Consider the following 20,968-nt stretch of genomic DNA (forward strand, 5'->3'; position numbering starts at 1 on the left):
AAGAATGATTGAACATAACCACATTCGTCCCATGTAGCATGCGAGAACTATTCACTGAGTGCTGCAGTGTGCCGAGTGCTGTCAGGCCCCACAGTGACAAGAGGGACCTGAGTGGTTCATCCGCTGTCATTGGCCCTGTATTCTGGCAAGAAGCTGAGAGAGCTGCAGTCGGGGCCAGAGCATCTTTGTGGCCTTTAGCGCCTGCATCACTTGAATGTTTTATCTGTCCTCTGTCACCCTCCTTTGCCATCCAGGGCCCCTGGAGACCCAGCTAAAGAGACCTTTTTACATGGAGTAGGCTCCCTGCTAAGAGGTAAGTAATCACTAGCCATCTGGGCAACTTGCTTGGAGGCACCAGCCAGAAGCAGGTCTACAAGCGAGGGTTTAGGTCAGGATGTGTGCTCTGTGCTGCCAGGAATACACCTGCTAATGCAGTGTGTGCACAGAGAGAGCACCACACATAACCTGTCCCCATTTGGATGGAATCGCTGGAAGCACTGCTGAATGCTGTACCAATTGAGCAGAGGACTGCAAGTCCCAACAGAATGCCAGCCGGCCTTTGGCCCTTAGCCACTCTCTGCACAGGCCTTGGCGAGGCCACTGCAGGAGTGAGCATGCCAGGGACACAGTGCCCACACCTCACTGAGTGAGCCCCAGAGCATCACTCATGAGAATCAGGCAGCAACTTAAATGCCTTGGTTTCAGGGTAATCTGTGCACTTTCCCGGTATTCTCAATCAGACTAAAATTCCAATAATGACAGGCAGGGAGTAACCTAGTCAAAACAGCAACGAGGACAAAAAAAAAAAAAAAAAAAAAAAAAAAAAAAGCCAAAAATGCAAACTGGAAAAAATGCAAAAAGACTTGAAAGAGACAAAACCTCTCAAGACATCACCATGGAAACTAGAATCTCTGATGTTGAAATCACGAGGAAAATAGGATAACCAGTAGAGAGAGTGTGGAAGGGACAACAGAAGAGCCGAGTGGCTGGCGAGACACTCCAGCCGGGGGTGGAAGAGAAAAGGTGGGGGTGACCATGGGGCTAGCGGGCCCACAGGGTGACCCTAGCAGGGCCCCGTACAGGGAAGGCACTTGTGATCCAGGTGGCATTCCGGTCACATCCGCAGGGAATCTACAGAGAACATACATTGAGAAGCTTCTCCAACCAATGTTTAAAAGAATTTTGGGAAGGAAAAAAAAAAAGAGAGGGAGAGAGCCAAACCATAAGAGACTCTTAAAAACTGAGAATAAACTGAGGGTTGATGGGGGGTGGAAGGGAGGGGAGGGTGGGTGATGGGTATTGAGAAGGGCACCTGTTGGGATGAGCACTGGGTATTGTATGGAAACCAATTTGACCATAAATTTCACATTAAAAAAAAGAATTCTGGAGCCAAACTTTTATGATGTCTTGGTTATGTTCTCCAAGACTAATGTTTTCACTTACTGTTTTGTCTTTAAACTGTTTTTTTTAATTGTGGTAAATACACATTATATAACATTTACCATTTTTGCCATTTTTTAAATTTAATTTTTTTTAAATTTTTAAAAATGTTTTTATTTATTTTTGAGTCAGAGAGAGACAGAGCATGAGAAGGGGAGGGGCAGAGAGAAAGGGAGACACAGAATCGGAAGCAGGCTCCAGGCTCTGAGCTGTCAGCACAGAGCCTGACGTGGGGCTCAAACTCACAGACAATGAGATCATGACCTGAGCTGAAGGCAGACGCCCAACCGACTGAGCCACCCAGGTGCCCCTACCATTTTAGCCATTTTTAAGCATACAGTGACTTTAGTGGCATTAAGTGAATTTACATTGTTGGACATCCATCACCACTATACATGTCCAGGATGTTTCCTTCTTCCATTAAGCAATAACTCCTATACAGTGCGCCACCCCCAGCCCCTGACAACTACCATCCCAAGTCCTGTCACCATGAACTATCCTATTCTACTCTCCCCATGTAAGTCCGACGACACACTGTCCTTTTGCATCAGGCTTATGTCACTCAGCATATTTCCAGGGTTCATCTATGTAATGTGTACCAGAACTTAATTCCTATTCCAGAGCAAATAATATTCCAGTATATATATATGCTACATTTCCTGTATCCATTCATCTGCAGGTGGACGTTTGGTTTGCTTCCACGTCTTGTCTACTGAGGAAGATACCACTGTGCACATTTGTATACAAATATTTGTTTGAGTCCTGCTTTCAGTTCTTTTGTATATATGCCCACAAGTACAATTATTGAGTCATATGGTAATTCTATATTTAGTTTTGGGACGAACTACCCAAACTATTTTCCCTGGGCAGCTGGACCATTTCACGTCCTCAACAACAGTGCATGAGGGGTCCAATTTCTCCACATCCTTGCCAGCACCTGTACTTTTCCGATTTTATTTTATTTTATTTTATTTTATTTTATTTTATTGAGAGAGAGAGCATGAGTCAGGGACCAGGTGGAAAGAGAGGGAGAATCCCAAGCAGTCTCCACATTCAGTGTGGAGCTCAAAGCAGGGCTCAATCCCATGACTGTGGGATCATGACCTGAGCCAAAATCGAGAGTGGGACATCAACCAACTGAGCCACCCGGGCACCCCTGATTATTTTATAATAGCCACTGTAAAGTGTGTAGAGTGGTATCTCGTGTTTTGCATTTCTGATGATGAGTGATGTTGACATATTTTCGTGTGTTTATGGCCATTTCTTTGGAAAAATATCTGTTCAAACCCATTGCCCATTTTTGATTTGGTCATTTGGTTTTTGGTGTAGAGTTGTAGGAGCTCATTATACCTTCTGGATATTAATCCATTATAAGACATGTAATTTTCAAATATTTTCTCCCATTCTGTAGACTGTCCTTTTAATTTTTCTTTTTCTGGTGGAGAAACAAACTCACACACAACATAAAACTTAACATTTTAACCATTTTTAGTGTATATTTCAGTGGCATTAAGTACATTCACACTGTTGTGCAGCCATCCCCACCATCCATCTCCAGAACTATTTTCATCTTGCAAAACTGAAACTCTGCCAATTAAACAATAACTCCCCTTTGCCTCTTCCCCATCTAGAAATGCGCATTCTACTGTTCCACTTCTATGAGTGTGACTGTTCTAGGCTCATTTAAGTGGAATCCTACAGTCTTTGTCCTTTTGTGGCCAGCTTCTTTTCACAGTGTTCTCAAGGTTCATCCATGTTGTAGCATATGTCAAAATTTCCTTACTTTTTTGGGTGGAATAATATTCCATTGAATGTATTTACCACATCTGCCCATTCATCCATCCACCGATGGACATTCGTGTTGCTTCCACCTCTTGGATATTGTGAATATTGCTGCTATGAACATGCATGTGCCAATATCTCTTCAAGACTCTGCTTTCAATTTTGGGGGGTATATACGCTGAAGTGGAATTTCTGGGTCATAGGGTAGTTTTACAAATTTTGGGGGAACTTCCATACTGTTTTCCACCATAGCCGCACCATTTTACATTCATACCAACAGTGCATGAGGGTTCCAATTTGTCCACATCCTTATCAACATTGTTGTTTTCTATTTTTTTGATAGTAGTCATTCTAATGGATGTGTGGTAACACTTCATTATTTTTAATTTGCATTCCTCTAATGACTAATTATGTTGAGCATTTTTTCATGTGCTTGTTGGCCATTTGTATATCATCTTTGGAGAAATGTCTATTCAAGTCTTTAGCTGACATTTAAAATAAGGTTATTTGTGTCTTTGATATTGAATTATATGAATTCTTTATATATTTTAGATATTAATTTCTTACCAGATATATAATTTGCCAATATTTTTCCCATTCTATAGGTTTCCAACTATGTTGGTTATGCCCTTTGATGCACAGTTTTTAAGTTTCATGTAGTTCCTTCTTGTCTGTTTTTGCTTTTGTTTCATGTGCTTTTGGTGTCATATCCAAGAAAGCATTACCAAAACCAATATCATGGAAGCTTTTCTCCATATGAATTTTGGGATGAATTTTTAATTTCTGCAACCAATACCATTGGAATTTTGATAGGGATGGTGTTGAGTCCGTAGATTGCTTTGGGTCATATTTACAACTTAACCACATTATGCACCCAGTGCATGATCATGGGATGCCTTTCCATTTATTGGTACTTCTTTAATTTCTTCCAGCAGTGTTGTGTGCTTTTCAGTGTACAAGTTTTCCACCTCTAGGGTAAGTTAATTTGAAGTATTTTATTCTTGTTGATAGTATTGTATATGGAATTGTTTTTGTTAACTTCCTTTTTATTCATTGTTAGTGTATATAAACGTGAATGATTTCTATTGGTTTTGTCTCTTGCAACTTTCCTGATTCATGTATTCTAATAAGTGTTTTTTGTGGAATCTTTAAAATTCTCTACATAGAAAATCATGTCGTTTATGAGCAGAGATAATTTTATTTCTTCTTTTCCAATTTAGATACCTTTTATTTCTTTTCTAGATAACTTCCCTGGCCAGGACTTCCAGCATAAGGTTAGAAAAGAAGTGGCAAAAGTGGGTATCCTTGTTTTGTTCCTGATCTTAGATGAACTGCTTTCAGTCTTTCACCATTGAGTATGATGTTTGCTTGGGTTTATCATATGGCCCTTTTTTGGCAGTTCCCTTCTTTTTTTTTAAGTTTGTTTATTTTGAGAGAGAGGAAGAGAGCACAAGTAGGGGAGGGGAAGAGACAAAAGGAGAGAGAGAATCCCAAGCAGGCTCTGCACTGCCAGCAACTGGCATGGAACCCGACACAGGGTTCAATTTCACAAACTGAGATCATGACCTGAGCCAAAATCCAGAGTTGTACACTTAACCAACTGAGCCACCCAGCCACCCAATGAAGCTCCCTTCTATTCCTAACTTGTTGAATGTTTTTACCATGAAAGGGTGTTGGATTTTGTCAAATGCTTTTCTGCACCAAGATAATCATGTGGCTTTCATCAACATTCTGTTAATGTCATTATTACATTGATTGATTTTTAAAAACATTTTAAATGATTATTTATTTTTGAGAGAGAGGGGTAGGAGGGGCAGAGAGAGACAGAGACACAGAATCTGAGCTGTCAGCACAGAGCCCAGTACAAGGCTCCAACTCACGAGTGGTGAGATCATGACTTAAGCTGAAGTTGGACACCCAACCGACTGAACCACCCAGGCACCCCACATTGATTGGGTTTTGAATGTTGAGCTATCTTTGCATTCCAGGAATAAATCTCACTTGGTCATGTTGTATAATCCTTTTCATGTGCTATTGAATTCATTTTGCTATTTTTTTTTTGATGATTTTTGCATCAGTATTTATGAGGGATATTGTTGTTTTGTGGGGAAAAACTCATTGTCTGGATCTGGAATCAGGGTGATGCTGACCTCAAGAATGAGTTTGGGCGTGTTCCCTCTTCAAATTTTAGGAAGAGTTTAAGAAGGATTAGTGTTGGTTCTTTGAGAAGTATAGACATTTTAACTATATATATTCTTTCATGAGCAAGAAATGTTTTCCCATTTCTTTGTGTCATCTTCCATTTCTTTCATCAGTGTTATAGTTCTCAGAGCACAGATATTTTTACCTCTTTCATAAGGTTTATTCCTAAATATCTTAATGTTTTGGTATAATTGTAAATAGGATTGATTCCTTAATTTCTCTTTCTGCTGCTTCATTATTGGTGTATAGAAATGCAACAGACTGCTGTACATTGATTTTGTATCCTGTGACTTTACTCAACTTGTTTATCAGTTCTAGAAGTTTTTGGTGGAGTCTTCCAGGTTTTCTTTACATAGTATTATGTCATCTGCAATACTGAAAGTTTGACTTCTTCCTTGCTGACTTGGATGCCTTTTATTTCTTTTTGTTGTCTGCTGAGGCTAGGACTTCTAGTACTATGTTAAATAACAGTGATGAGAGTGGATATCCTTGGCTTGTTCCTGACTGTAGAGGAAAGGCTCTCAGTTTTTTCTCATTGAGGGTGATGTTAGCTAGATGGCCTTTATTATGTTAGGTATATTTCCTCTAAACCTACTTTGTTGAGGTTTTTTTTTTATCATGAATGGATGTTGTACTTTGTCAAAGGCTCTTTCTTCATCTATTGAAAAGATCCTGTGAGGGGCACCTGGGTGGCTCAGTCGGTTAAGCGGCCGACTTCAGCTCAGGTCACGATCTCACAGTCCGTGAGTTCGAGCCCCGCGTCGGGCTCTGGGCTGATGGCTCAGAGCCTGGAGCCTGCTTCCGATTCTGTGTCTCCCTCTCTCTCTGCCCCTCCCCCGTTCATGCTCTGTCTCTCTCTGTCTCAAAAATAAATAAAACGTTAAAATTTTTTTTTTTAAAAAGAAAGGATCCTGTGGTTTTTATCCTTGCTTTTATCAATGCGGTTTATCACACTGAGTGATTTGCTAATGTTGAACCATGTTTCCAACCCAGGAATAAATCCCACTTGATCACAGTGAATGATTTTTTAATGTATGGTTGGATTCAATCTTCTAGCATTTTATGGAGAATTTTTGCCTCTGTGTTCATCAGGGATATTGGCCTGTAATTCTTTTTTAATGGAGTCTTTATCTGGTTTTGTGTCAGGGTAATGCTGGCTTCATAAAATGAATTTGGAAGTTTCTTTCATTTTCTACTTTTTGGAATCGTTTAAGAAGAAAATTGTATTAATTCTTCTTTAAATCCCTGTTATAATTCACCTGGGAAACCATCTGGCCCTGGACTTTTATTTATTGGGAGATTTTTTGTTACTGATTCAATTTATTTGCTGGTTATTGGTCTCCTCAAGTTTTGTATCTTCCCATTTCAGTTTTGGTTATTTATATGTTTCTAGGAATTTATCCATTCCTTACAGGTTGCCCAATTTGTTGGCATATAGTTTTTCATAATATTTTCTGTTTATAGTTCTGTGTTGTTTGCTATTTCTCCTGTCTCCTTTATGATTTTATTTATTCGGATCCTTTCTCTTTTCTTTTTGTTGAGTCTGCTAGAGGTTTATCAATTTTATTAATTTTTTGAAAGAACCAGCTGCTGGTTTCATTGATCTGTTCTATTATTGTTTTCCTGTTGTTTTATTTTTCATGTCATGTGTCTGCTCTAATGTTTATTATTTCCTTCCTTCTGCTGGTTTTAGGCTTCATTTGTGATTATTTTTCAAGTTCCATTAGGTATAAGGTTAGGTTTCATATTTGAGATTTTTCTTGCTTTTTGAGGTAGATCTGTATTGCTATATACGCCCCTCTTAAGATCACCCTTGCTGCATCCCAAAGGTTTTGGAACACTGTGTTTTCATATTCATTTGTTTCTGTGTACTTTTTATTTCTTCTTTTATTTCCTGGTTGACACACTCATTATTTAGTATCACATTGTTTAACCTTGTGTTTTTGGTCTTTCCAGATATTTTTTCTTTCTGCTTGACTTCAATTTTGAGAGTGTTGTGGTCAGAAAAGATGCAGGGCATGATCTCAATCTTTTTGAGGCCTGATTTGAGACCTATACTATGTGATCCATTCTGGAGAATGTCCCATGTGCACTTGGAAAGAATGTGTATTCTGCTGCTTTAGGATGAATGGAATGTTCTCAATATATTAATTCCATCTGGTCCAGTATGTCATTCAAATCCATTGTTTCCTTGTTGATTTTCTGCTTAGATTATCTGTCCATTGTTGTAAGTGGGGTGTTAAAGTCTTCTACTACTATTGTATTATTATCAATGAGTTCTTTTATGTTTGGTATTATTTTATATACTTGGGTATTACAAATTGGGGGCATAAATATTTACAATTGTCAGATCTTGTTGGATTCTCCCCTTATTATTATATAATACCCTTCTTTGTCTCTTGTTACACTCTTCGTTTTAAAGTCTATTTTGTATGATATAATTATTGTTACCCTGGCTGTCTTTTGACATCCCTTTGCATGATAAATGTTTCTTCACCCCCTCTCTTTCAATATGCAGGTAGTTTTAGGTCTAAAATGAGTCTCTTTTACCCACTTTAGACCTAAAGACATCTTCAGATTGAAAATAAGGGGATGGAGAACCATCTATCATGCTAGTGGTCAACAAAAGAAAGCCAGAGTTGCCACACTTCTATCAGACAATCTAGATTTTAAAATAAAGACTGTATCAAGAGATACAGAAGGGCATTATGTCATAATCAAGGGGTCTATCCACCAAGAATACCTAACAATTGTAAACATTTATGTGCCAAATGTGAGAACTCCCAAATATATATATCAGTTAATCACAAACATAAAGAAACTCATTGATAGTAATACCATAATAGTAGGAGACTTCAACACCCCACTCATAGCAATGGAAAGATCATCTAATCAAAAAATTAACAAGGAAACAATGACTTTGAATGACACACTGGACCAGATGGACTTAACATATATTCAGAACATTTCATCCTAAAGCAGCAGAATATACATTCTTCTCCAGTGCACAGCGAACATTCTCTAGAATAGACCATATACTGCGACACAAATCAGCCCTCAGCAAGTACAAAAAGATCGAGATCATACTGTGCATATTTTCAGCCCACAATGCTATGAAACTCGAAATCAACCACAAGAAAAAATTTGGAAGAGTAACAAATACTTGGAGACTGAACAACATCCTACTAAAGAATGAATGAGCTAACCAAGCAGTTAAAGAGGAAATTAAAAAGTATATGGAAGTCAATGAAAATGATAACACCACAACCCAAAACCTCTGGGATGCAGCAAAGGCAGTCATAAGAAGAAAGTATATAGCAATCCAGGCCTTCCTACAGATGAAAGAAAGATCTGAGATACACAACCTAACTTTATGCCTTAAAGAGCTGGAAAAAGAACAGCAAATAAAACCCAAAACCAGAAGAATACAGGAAATAATAAAGATTAGAGCAGAAATTAATGCTATCAAAAGAAAACAAATAACAACAACAAAAATAGAACAGATCAATGAAATCAGAAGCTGGTTCTTTGAAAGAATTAACAAACTTGATAAACCAGTAGCCAGTTTGATCAAAAAGAAAAAGGAAAGGACCCAAATAAATAAAATCAAGAATGAAAGAGGAGAGATCACAACCAAAACAGCAGAAATAAAAGCAATAATAAGAGAATATTATGAGCAAATATATGCCAATAAAATGGGCAATCTGGAAGAAATGGACAAATTCCTAGAAACATATACACTACCAAAACTGAAACAGGAAGAAATAGAAAATTTGAACAGACCCATAACCAGTAAGGAAATTGAATTAGTAATCAAAAATCTCCCAAAAGAACAAGAGTCCAGGGCCAGATGGCTTCCCAGGGGAATTCTACCAAACATTTAAGGAAGAGTTAACACCTATTCTCTTGAAGCTGTTCCAAAAAATAGAAATGGAAGGAAAATTTCCAAACTCATTCTATAAGGCCAGCATTATCTTGATTCCAAACCCAGACAGAGACCCCACTAAAAAGAACTATAGACCAATTTCCCTGATGGACACAGATGCAAAAATTCCCAACAAGATATTAGCTAACTGGATCCAACAATACATTAAAAAAATTATTCACCATGACCAAGTGGGATTTATACCTGGGATGCAGGGTTGTATCCACAAAACAGTAACGTGATAAAAGAAAGGACAAGAACCATATATCCCCTCAATAGATGCAGAGAAAGCATTTGACAAAATACAGCATGCTTTCTTGATAAAAGCCCTCAAGAAAGTAGCAATACAAGTATCATACCTCGAGATCATAAAAGCCATACATAAACGAATCACTGCTAAAACCATCCTCAATGGGGAAAAACTGACAGCTTTCACCCTAAGGTCAGGACCAAGACAGGGATGTCCACTCTCGCCACTGTTATTCTGCATAGTATTGGAAGTCTTAGCCTCTGCAATCAGACAACACAAAGAAATAAAAGGCATCCAAATCAGCCAGGAGGAGGTCAAACTTCCACTCTTTGAAGATGATATGATACTCTATATGGAAAATCCAAAAGATTCCACCAAAAAACTGTTAGAATTGATTCATCAATTTAGCAAAGTTGCAGGATATAAAGTCAATGCACAGAAATCAATTGCCTTCCCATACACCAACAATGAAGTAACAGAAAGAGAAACCAAGGAATTGATCCCATTTACAGTTGCACAAAAAATCATAAAATACCCAGGAATAAATCTAACCAAAGAAGGGAAAAGTCTGTACACTGAAAACTATAGAAAGCTTATGAAAGAAATTGACAAAACACAAAAAAATGGAAAAAGGTTCCATGCTTCTGGATAGGAAGAACAAATATTGTTAAAATGTCGATACTACCTAAGCAATCTACATATTCAATGCAATCCCTATCAAAGTAACGCCAACATTCTTCACAGAGCTAGAACAAATAATCCTAAAATGTGTATGGAACCAGAAAGGACCCCGAATAGCCAAAGCAATCTTGAAAAAGAAAACCAAAGCAGGAGGCATTACAATCCTATATACTACAGCTATACTACAAAGCTGTAATAATCAAGACAGTATGGTACTGACACAAGAACAGACACTCAGATCAGTGGAACAGAATAAAGAACCCAGAAATGGACCTACAAATATATGGCCAACTAATCTTTGACAAAGCAGGAAAGAATATCCAATGGAATAAAGACAGTCTCTTCAGCAAGGGGTGCTGGGAAAACTGGACAGCAACATGCAGAAGAATGAACCTGGATCACTTTCTTACACCATACACAAAAATAAACTCAAAATGAATGAAAGACCTAAATGTAAGACAGGAAGCCATCAAAATCCTCAAGGAGAAAGCAGGCAAAAACCTCTTTGATCTTGCCCGCAGCAACTTCTTACTCAACACATCTCCAGAGGCAAGGGAAACAAAAGCAAAAATGAACTACTGGGACCTCATCAAAATAAAAAACTTCTGCACAGCAAAGGAAACAATCAGCAAAACTAAAAGGCAACTGACAGAATAGGAGAAGATATTTGCAAATGACATATCAGATAAAGGGTTAGTATCCAAAATCTATAAAGAAGTTATCAAACTCAACACCCAAAAAACAAATAATCCAGTGAAGAAATGGGCAAAGGACATGAATCGACACTTCTCCAAGGAAGACGTCCAGATGACCAACCGACACATGAAAAAATGCTCAACATCACTCATCATCAGGGAAATACAAATCAAAACCACCATGAGATACCACCTTACACCTGTCAGAATGGCTAACATTAACAACTCAGACAACAACAGATGTTGGCAAGGATGCAGAGAAAGAGGATCTCTTTTGCATTATTGGTGGGAATGCAAGCTGGTGCAGCCACTCTGGAAAACAGTATGGAGGTTCCTCAAAAAACTAAAAATAGGAGGAGTTCCGGAAGATGGCGGCGTAGGAGGACGCTGGGCTCACCGCGCGTCCTGCTAATCACTTAGATTCCACCTACACCTGCCTAAAGAACCCAGAAAACCGCCAGAGGATTAGCAGAACGGAGTCTCCGGAGCCAAGCGCAGACGAGAGGCCCACAGAAGAGGGTAGGAAGGGCGGCGAGGCGGTGCGCGCTCCACGGACTGGCGGGAGGGAGCCGGGGCGGAGGGGCGGCTCGCCGGCCAAGAAGAGCCCCCGAGTCGGGCTGGCAAAAGCGGAGGGGCCGGACGGACTGTGTTCTGACAGCAAGCGCGACTTAGCGTCTGGGAGGTCATAAGTTAACAGCTCTGCTCAGAAAGCGGGAAGGCTGGAGGACAAAAGGAGGGAGAGCTGCTGAGCCCCCGGACGGACGGCAGAGCTCAGCTTGGCGGGGAACAAAGGCGCTCGCCAGCGCCATCTCCCCCACCCATCCCCCAGCCAAAATCCCAAAGAGAACCAGTTCCTGCCAGGGAACTTGCTCGCTCCACGCAAACACCCAATTCTGTGCTTCTGCGGAGCCAAACCTCCGGCAGCGGATCTGACTCCCTCCCGCTGCCACAGGGCCCCTCCTGAAGTGGATCACCTAAGGAGAAGCGAGCTAAGCCTGCCCCTCCCGCCCCCGTGCACCTTGCCTACCCACCCCAGCTAATACGCCAGATCCCCAGCACCACAAGCCTGGCAGTGTGCAAGTAGCCCAGATGGGCCACGCCACCCCACAGTGAATCCCGCCCCTAGGAGAGGGGAAGAGAAGGCACTCACCAGTCTGACTGTGGCCCCAGCGGTGGGCTGGGGGCAGACATCAGATCTGACTGCGGCCCCACCCACCAACTCCAGTTATACACCACAGCACGGGGGAAGTGCCCTGCAGGTCCTCACCGCTCCAGGGACTATCCAAAATGACCAAACGGAAGAATTCCCCTCAGAAGAATCTCCAGGAAATAACAACAGCTAATGAACTGATCAAAAAGGATTTAAATAATATAACAGAAAGTGAATTTAGAATAATAGTCATAAAATTAATCGCTGGGCTTGAAAACAGTATACAGGACAGCAGAGAATCTCTTGCTACAGAGATCAAGGGACTAAGGAACAGTCACGAGGAACTGAAAAACGCTTTAAATGAAATGCAAAACAAAATGGAAACCACGACGGCTCGGATTGAAGAGGGAGAGGAGAGAATAGGTGAACTAGAAGATAAAGTTATGGAGAAAGAGGAAGCTGAAAGAAAGAGAGATAAAAAAATCCAGGAGTATGAGGGGAAAATTAGAGAACTAAGTGATACACTAAAAAGAAATAATATACGCATAATTGGTATCCCAGAGGAGGAAGAGAGAGGGAAAGGTGCTGAAGGGGTACTTGAAGAAATTATAGCTGAGAACTTCCCTGAACTGGGGAAGGAAAAAGGCATTGAAATCCAAGAGGCACAGAGAACTCCCTTCAGACGTAACTTGAATCGATCTTCTGCACGACATATCATAGTGAAACTGGCAAAATACAAGGATAAAGAGAAAATTCTGAAAGCAGCAAGGGATAAACGTGCCCTCACATATAAAGGGAGACCTATAAGACTCGTGACTGATCTCTCCTTTGAAACTTGGCAGGCCAGAAAGGCTTGGCATGATATCTTCAGTGTGCTAAACAGAAAAAATATGCAGCCGAGAATCCTTTATCCAGCAAGTCTGTCATTTAGAATAGAAGGAGAGGGGCGCCTGGGTGGCGCAGTCGGTTAAGCGTCCGACTTCAGCCAGGTCACGATCTCGCGGTCCGTGAGTTCGAGCCCCGCGTCAGGCTCTGGGCTGATGGCTCGGAGCCTGGAGCCTGTTTCCGATTCTGTGTCTCCCTCTCTCTCTCTGCCCCTCCCCCGTTCATGCTCTGTCTCTCTCTGTCCCAAAAATAAATAAAAAACGTTGAAAAAAAAAATTTTTAGAATAGAAAGAGAGATAAAGGTCTTCCCAAACAAAAACTGAAGGAATTTGTCACCACGAAACCAGCCCTACAAGAGATCCTAAGGGGGATCCTGTGAAACAAAGTACCAGAGACATCACTACAAGCATAAAACATACAGACATCACAATGACTCTAAACCCGTATCTTTCTATAATAACACTGAATGTAAATGGATTAAATGCGCAAACCAAAAGACATAGGGTATCAGAATGGATAAAATAACAAGACCCATCTATTTGCTGTCTACAAGAGACTCATTTGAGATCTGAGGACACCTTTAGATTGAGAGTGAGGGGATGGAGAACTATTTATCATGCTACTGGAAGCCAAAAGAAAGCTGGAGTAGCCATACTTATATCAGACAAACTAGACTTTAAATTAAAGGCTGTAACAAGAGATGAAGAAGGGCATTATATAATAATTACAGGGTCTATCCATCAGGAAGAGCTAACAATTATAAATGTCTATGCGCCAAATACCGGAGCCCCCAGATATATAAAACAGTTACTCATAAACATAAGCAACCTTATTGATAAGAATGTGGTCATTGCAGGGGACTTTAACACCCCACTTACAGAAATGGATAGATCATCTAGACACACAGTCAATAAAGAAACAAGGGCCCTGAATGATACATTGGATCAGATGGACTTGACAGATATATTTAGAACTCTGCATCCCAAAGCAACAGAATATACTTTCTTCTCGAGTGCACATGGAACATTCTCCAAGATAGATCATATACTGGGTCACAAAACAGCCCTTCATAAGTTTACAAGAATTGAAATTATACCATGCATACTTTCAGACCACAATGCTATGAAGCTTGAAATCAACCACAGGAAAAAGTCTGGAAAACCTCCAAAAGCATGGAGGTTAAAGAACACCCTACTAACGAATGAGTGGGTCAACCAGGCAATTAGAGAAGAAATTAAAAAATATATGGAAACAAACGAAAACGAAAATACAACAATCCAAACTCTTTGGGACGCAGCGAAGGCAGTCCTGAGAGGAAAATACATTGCAATCCAGGCCTATCTCAAGAAACAAGAAAAATCCCAAATACAAAATCTAACAGCACACCTAAAGGAAATAGAAGCAGAAAAGCAAAGACAGCCTAAACCCAGCAGAAGAAGAGAAATCATAAAGATCAGAGCAGAAATAAACAATATAGAATCTAAAAAAACTGTAGAGCAGATCAATGAAACCAAGAGTTGGTTTTTTGAAAAAATAAACAAAATTGACAAACCTCTAGCCAGGCTTCTCAAAAAGAAAAGGGAGATGACCCAAATAGATAAAATCATGAATGAAAATGGAATGATTACAACCAATCCCTCAGAGATACAAACAATTATCAGGGAATACTATGAAAAATTATATGCCAACAAATTGGACAACCTTGAAGAAATGGACAAATTCCTAAACACCCACACTCTTCCAAAACTCAATCAGGAGGAAATAGAAAGCTTGAACAGACCCATAACCAGCGAAGAAATTGAATCAGTCATCAAAAATCTCCCAACAAATAAGAGTCCAGGACCAGATGGCTTCCCAGGGGAGTTCTACCAGACGTTTAAAGCAGAGATAATACCTATCCTTCTCAAGCTATTCCAAGAAATAGAAAGGGAAGGAAAACTTCCAGACTCATTCTATGAAGCCAGTATTACTTTGATTCCTAAACCAGACAGAGACCCAGTAAAAAAAGAGAACTACAGGCCAATATCCCTGATGAATATGGATGCAAAAATTCTCAATAAGATACTAGCAAATCGAATTCAACAGCATATAAAAAGAATTATTCACCATGATCAAGTGGGATTCATTCCTGGGATGCAGGGCTGGTTCAACATTCGCAAATCGATCAACGTGATACATCACATTAACAAAAAAAAAAGAGAAGAACCATATGATCCTGTCAATCGATGCAGAAAAGGCCTTTGACAAAATCCAGCACCCTTTCTTAATAAAAACCCTTGAGAAAGTCGGGATAGAAGGAACATACTTAAAGATCATAAAAGCCATTTATGAAAAGCCCACAGCTAACATCATCCTCAATGGGGAAAAACTGAGAGCTTTTTCCCTGAGATCAGGAACACGACAGGGATGCCCACTCTCACCGCTGTTGTTTAATATAGTGCTGGAAGTTCTAGCATCAGCAATCAGACAACAAAAGGAAATTAAAGGCATCCAAATTGGCAAAGATGAAGTCAAGCTTTCGCTTTTTGCAGATGACATGATATTATACATGGAAAATCCGATAGACTCCACCAAAAGTCTGCTAGAACTGATACATGAATTCAGCAAAGTTGCAGGATACAAAATCAATGTACAGAAATCAGTTGCATTCTTATACACTAACAATGAAGCAACAGAAAGACAAATAAAGAAACTGATCCCATTCACAACTGCACAAAGAAGCATAAAATACCTAGGAATAAATCTAACCAAAGATGTAAAAGATCTGTATGCTGAAAACTATAGAAAGCTTATGCAGGTAATTGAAGAAGATATAAAGAAATGGAAAGACATTCCCTGCTCATGGATTGGAAGAATAAATATTGTCAAAATGTCAATACTACCCAAAGCTATCTACACATTCAATGCAATCCCAATCAAAATTGCACCAGCATTCTTCTCGAAACTAGAACAAGCAATCCTAAAATTCATATGGAACCACAAAAGGCCCCGAATAGCCAAAGTAATTTTGAAGAAGAAGACCAAAGCAGGAGGCATCACAATCCCAGACTTTAGCCTCTACTACAAAGCTGTCATCATCAAGACAGCATGGTATTGGCATAAAAACAGACACATAGACCAATGGAATAGAATAGAAACCCCAGAACTAGACCCACAAACGTATGGCCAACTCATTTTTGACAAAGCAGGAAAGAACATCCAATGGAAAAAAGACAGTCTCTTTAACAAATGGTGCTGGGAGAACTGGACAGCAACATGCAGAAGGTTGAAACTAGACCACTTTCTCACACCATTCACAAAAATAAACTCAAAATGGATAAAGGACCTGAATGTGAGACAGGAAACCATCAAAACCTTAGAGGAGAAAGCAGGAAAAGACCTCTCTGACCTCAGCCGTAGCAATCTCTTACTCGGCACATCCCCAAAGGCAAGGGAATTAAAAGCAAAAGTGAATTACTGGGACCTTATGAAGATAAAAAGCTTCTGCACAGCAAAGGAAACAACCAACAAAACTAAAAGGCAACCAACGGAATGGGAAAAGATATTTGCAAATGACACATCGGACAAAGGGCTAGTATCCAAAATCTATAAAGAGCTCATCAAACTCCACACCCGAAAAACAAATAACCCAGTGAAGAAATGGGCAGAAAACATGAATAGACACTTCTCTAAAGAAGACATCCGGATGGCCAACAGGCACATGAAAAGATGTTCAACGTCGCTCCTCATCAGGGAAATACAAATCAAAACCACACTCAGATACCACCTCACGCCAGTCAGAGTGGCCAAAATGAAGAAATCAGGAGACTATAGATGCTGGAGAGGATGTGGAGAGACGGGAACCCTCTTGCACTGTTGGTGGGAATGCAAATTGGTGCAGCCGCTCTGGAAAGCAGTGTGGAGGTTCCTCAGAAAATTAAAAATAGACCTACCCTATGACCCAGCAATAGCACTGCTAGGAATTTATCCAAGGGATACAGGAGTACTGATGCATAGGGGCACTTGTACCCCAATGTTTATAGCAGCACTCTCAACAATAGCCAAATTATGGAAAGAGCCTAAATGTCCATCAACTGATGAATGGATAAAGAAATTGTGGTTTATATACACAATGGAATACTACGTGGCAATGAGAAAAAATGAAATATGGCCTTTTGTAGCAACGTGGATGGAACTGGAGAGTGTGATGCTAAGTGAAATAAGCCATACAGAGAAAGACAGATACCATATGGTTTCACTCTTATGTGGATCCTGAGAAACGTAACAGAAACCCATGGGGGAGGGGAAGGGAAAAAAAAAAAAAGAGGTTAGAGTGGGAGAGAGCCAAAGCATAAGAGACTGTTAAAAACTGAGAACAGGGGCGCCTGGGTGGCACAGTCGGTTGAGCGTCCGACTTCAGCCAGGTCACGGTCCCGCGGTCCGTGAGTTCGAGCCCCGCGTCGGGCTCTGGGCTGATGGCTCGGAGCCTGGAGCCTGTTTCCGATTCTGTGTCTCCCTCTCTCTCTGCCCCTCCCCCGTTCATGCTCTGTCTCTCTCTGTCCCAAAAATAAATAAAAAATGTTAAAAAAAAAAAAAAAAACTGAGAACAAACTGAGGGTTGATGGGGGGTGGGAGGGAGGGCAGGGTGGGTGATGGGTATTGAGGAGGGCACCTTTTGGGATGAGCACTGGGTGTTGTATGGAAACCAATTTGACAGTAAATTTCATATATTAAAAAATAAATAAATAAATAAATAAATAAATAAATAAATAAATAAAATAAAATACTGAAAAAAAAAAAAAAACTAAAAATAGAACTACACTATGACCCAGCAATTGCACTACTAGGCATTTATCCACGGGATACAGGTGTGCTGTTTTGAAGGGACACATGCACCCCTATGTTTATAGCAGCACTATCAACAATAGCCAAAGTATGGAGAGAGCCCAAATGTCCATTGATGAATGAATGGATAAAGAAGAAGTGGTATATATATATATATATATATATATATATATATATACACACACACACTGGAGTATTACTCGGCAATCAAAAAGAATGAAATCTTGCCATTTCCAACTACGTGGATGGAACTGGAGGGTATTATGCTAAGTGAAATTAGTCAGTCAGAAAAAGGCAAAAATCATATGACTTCACTCATATGAGGACTTTAAGAGACAAAACAGATGAACATAATGGAAGGGAAACAAAAATAATAGAAAAACATGGAGGAGGACAAAACAGAAAAGACTCATAAATATAGAGAAGAAACTGAGGGTTACTGGAGGGATTGTGGGGGGGGAATGGGCTAAATGGGTAAGGGGAACTAAGGAATCTATTCCTGAAGTAATTGTTGCACTATATGATAACTAATTTGGATGTAAATTTTAAAAAAATTAAATTAGAAAAGAAAAAGAAAACCTAAGACATTTAAAAAAATAATGAAATGAAATGAAATGAAATGACTCTCTTGTAGGCAGCATATTGATGGGTCTTGTTTTTTTAATCCATTATGACACCCTATGTCTTTTGATTGGATCATTTAATCCACTTACATATCAAGTACTTATTGATAGCTATGTATTTTTTGCTACTTTATTACTTGCTTTGTGGTTGTTTCTGATGATTTTTTTTTCTGATCCTTTCTTCTCTTTCTCTTTCATGGTTTTCTGGTTTTCTTTAGTAATATATTTGGATTTCTTTCTCTTTAGTCATTGCATATTTATTAGTTGTTTTTGACTTTTGGTTATCATTAGGTTTATAAATAACATCTTTTGCATATACCAGTCTACATTAAGTTGATGGTCATTTAAGTTTGAACCTATTCTTTTCTCCTCTCCTCCCCATGTTTTAAGTATATGTTATTATATTTTTTATACATTTTTGTGAGTTTCTTGACTGATTTTTACAGAAATAGTCATTTTTCTTGCTTTTGTGCTTCTTGCCTTTATATTGTCACTTTAGGTCTCTCCTGCCCACTCAAAGAGCCCCCTTTAATTTTTCTTGAAGAGCTGGTTTGATGGTCACAAACTCCTTTAGTTTTTGTTTTTCTGGGAAACTCTTCATCTCTCCTTCTCTTCTGAATGATACCCTTGGTGGATAAATTCTCAGCTACATATGTTTCCCAATCAGCTCGTTGAATATATCATGCTACTCCCTTCTGACTTGACAAGTTTCTGTTGAGAAATTCCTTCTGTTGAGAAAACCTTATAGGGTTTCCCTTGTATGTAACTGTCTTCCTTAGTCCTGTTACTTTTAATTTTTTTCTTTATCACTATATTTTGTTAATTTAATTACAATATGTCTTGGTGTGGATCTGCTTTTTTTTATTTTGTTAGGCGTTCTCTGTTCCTCCTGGATCTGCATATCTGTTTCCTTCCTCAGATTATGGAAGTTTTCAGCTATGATTTCTTCAAATAAATTTTTTTCCCCATTTTCACTCTCTTCCAGGATAATATAAATGTTATTATGTTTGATGGAGTCACTGAGTTCCCTAAATCCATTCTAATTTTTCATGATTCTTTTTTCTCTCTCTTTTTTTAAGCTTCATTGCTTTCCATTACTGTCTTCTATGTCATTAATTTGTTCCTCTGTTTCTTCCATCCTCCTGAGGTCAGCTAGCCTTCAGTGTGAGATTTGGAGATATCTCACTGCTTACCATGTCAGAGTCTAACACAGGATGCATCATAGATGGCCTCCTTCCCCATGCCCTGCTACAAGGATGGGAATCTTCTCTGATCTTCACCCTGAAATCCTGATGAACTCCCAGAAGTAAACGTGGGCCCTTTAGAGCTTCATCTCCCACATTAACCTTGCCCTGTGACTGGCAGTGTGTCAGCTTGTGGGGCTGGCCCCAATATGTCTCCCAGTGCAGGGATCTGGGTCTCTTGATTCACCTCAGACTTGGGGTTGGGGGTAGCAGTATTCCCTGTGATCTCAGATCTCTGAAGATCTAGGAAGAGCTGTTAATTTTCAGTTTGTTCAGCTCTTTCTTGATGTAAAGTTGTAGTGATGACATCCAACTCTTTACATGTTGAACCAGAAATCAGAGTCACTATAATTCATTTTAAAGAGTCACACCCTTCATCTATTATCTGCCTGCCTGTGCAATGCACTTACATAGAAAAGACAATGTTTAATGTATTTCTGGAGAAGTTTTGAGATAATGAGATGGTTCCCTTTCACTATCCAATAAGAGCCAATTTGTATTAAAATGTTATTTTAAGTCATGGATTTAAACATATTTTAAGTTTTTCAATCCACTGAAATTATGATCATTAAAGTTCATAATCTCACATATTGGTGTCATGGGAGCTACAGTAGGTGGTCCTGGTATCCAGAACACACACTAACTCTTTGCTAGTTTCCTTTTATATAGCAGAGCAAGATTTTAGGCTCACTATACACTTCCTGCCCATGACCTAGAATCAGGCTTTATCCCAAAGGCCTAGTTTCCCAACTAAAAAGCATTATTTCAAGACCACAACCTGAGGGCCAGGGGTACTCACTGGCCATAGCCAGGATGAAATTCTAGCTTGGACCAGGGTACAAGGTTTACATTCCCTCATTTTTATTTTAATCTCTATAATTCATGAAAGCTGAGAACACTATGTCTTAAGGACAAGAAAGGTGATTACCCAAAATTATTTAAGAGCATGGTCATGAAGACAAACAACATTATGAAAATAAAGTAACTCATCATTTCACTCCCAATATGTTTACTGCCAACATACCAAATGTTTTATATGCTCTATAAGCTTCACCACATATTAAAATATTTGTACCTGCATTCATATTGTTAAGGCATAAAACCTCCATGTTCTATCTTCTTATTTCTCACTTACATAGTTAGAGCCCAGAACCTTGAAATTCTGTCTTGTTATTTCTCCTGGTTGATTTGACAAGTAATCAATTTGATGCTCACAACTTGTCCTCCTTAATCTTTTTTTTTTTCCAAATCTGTGTCATGTTTAAAT

This window comes from Neofelis nebulosa, chromosome 1, assembly GCF_028018385.1.
Source record: "Neofelis nebulosa isolate mNeoNeb1 chromosome 1, mNeoNeb1.pri, whole genome shotgun sequence".
NCBI lineage: Eukaryota > Metazoa > Chordata > Mammalia > Carnivora > Felidae > Neofelis > Neofelis nebulosa.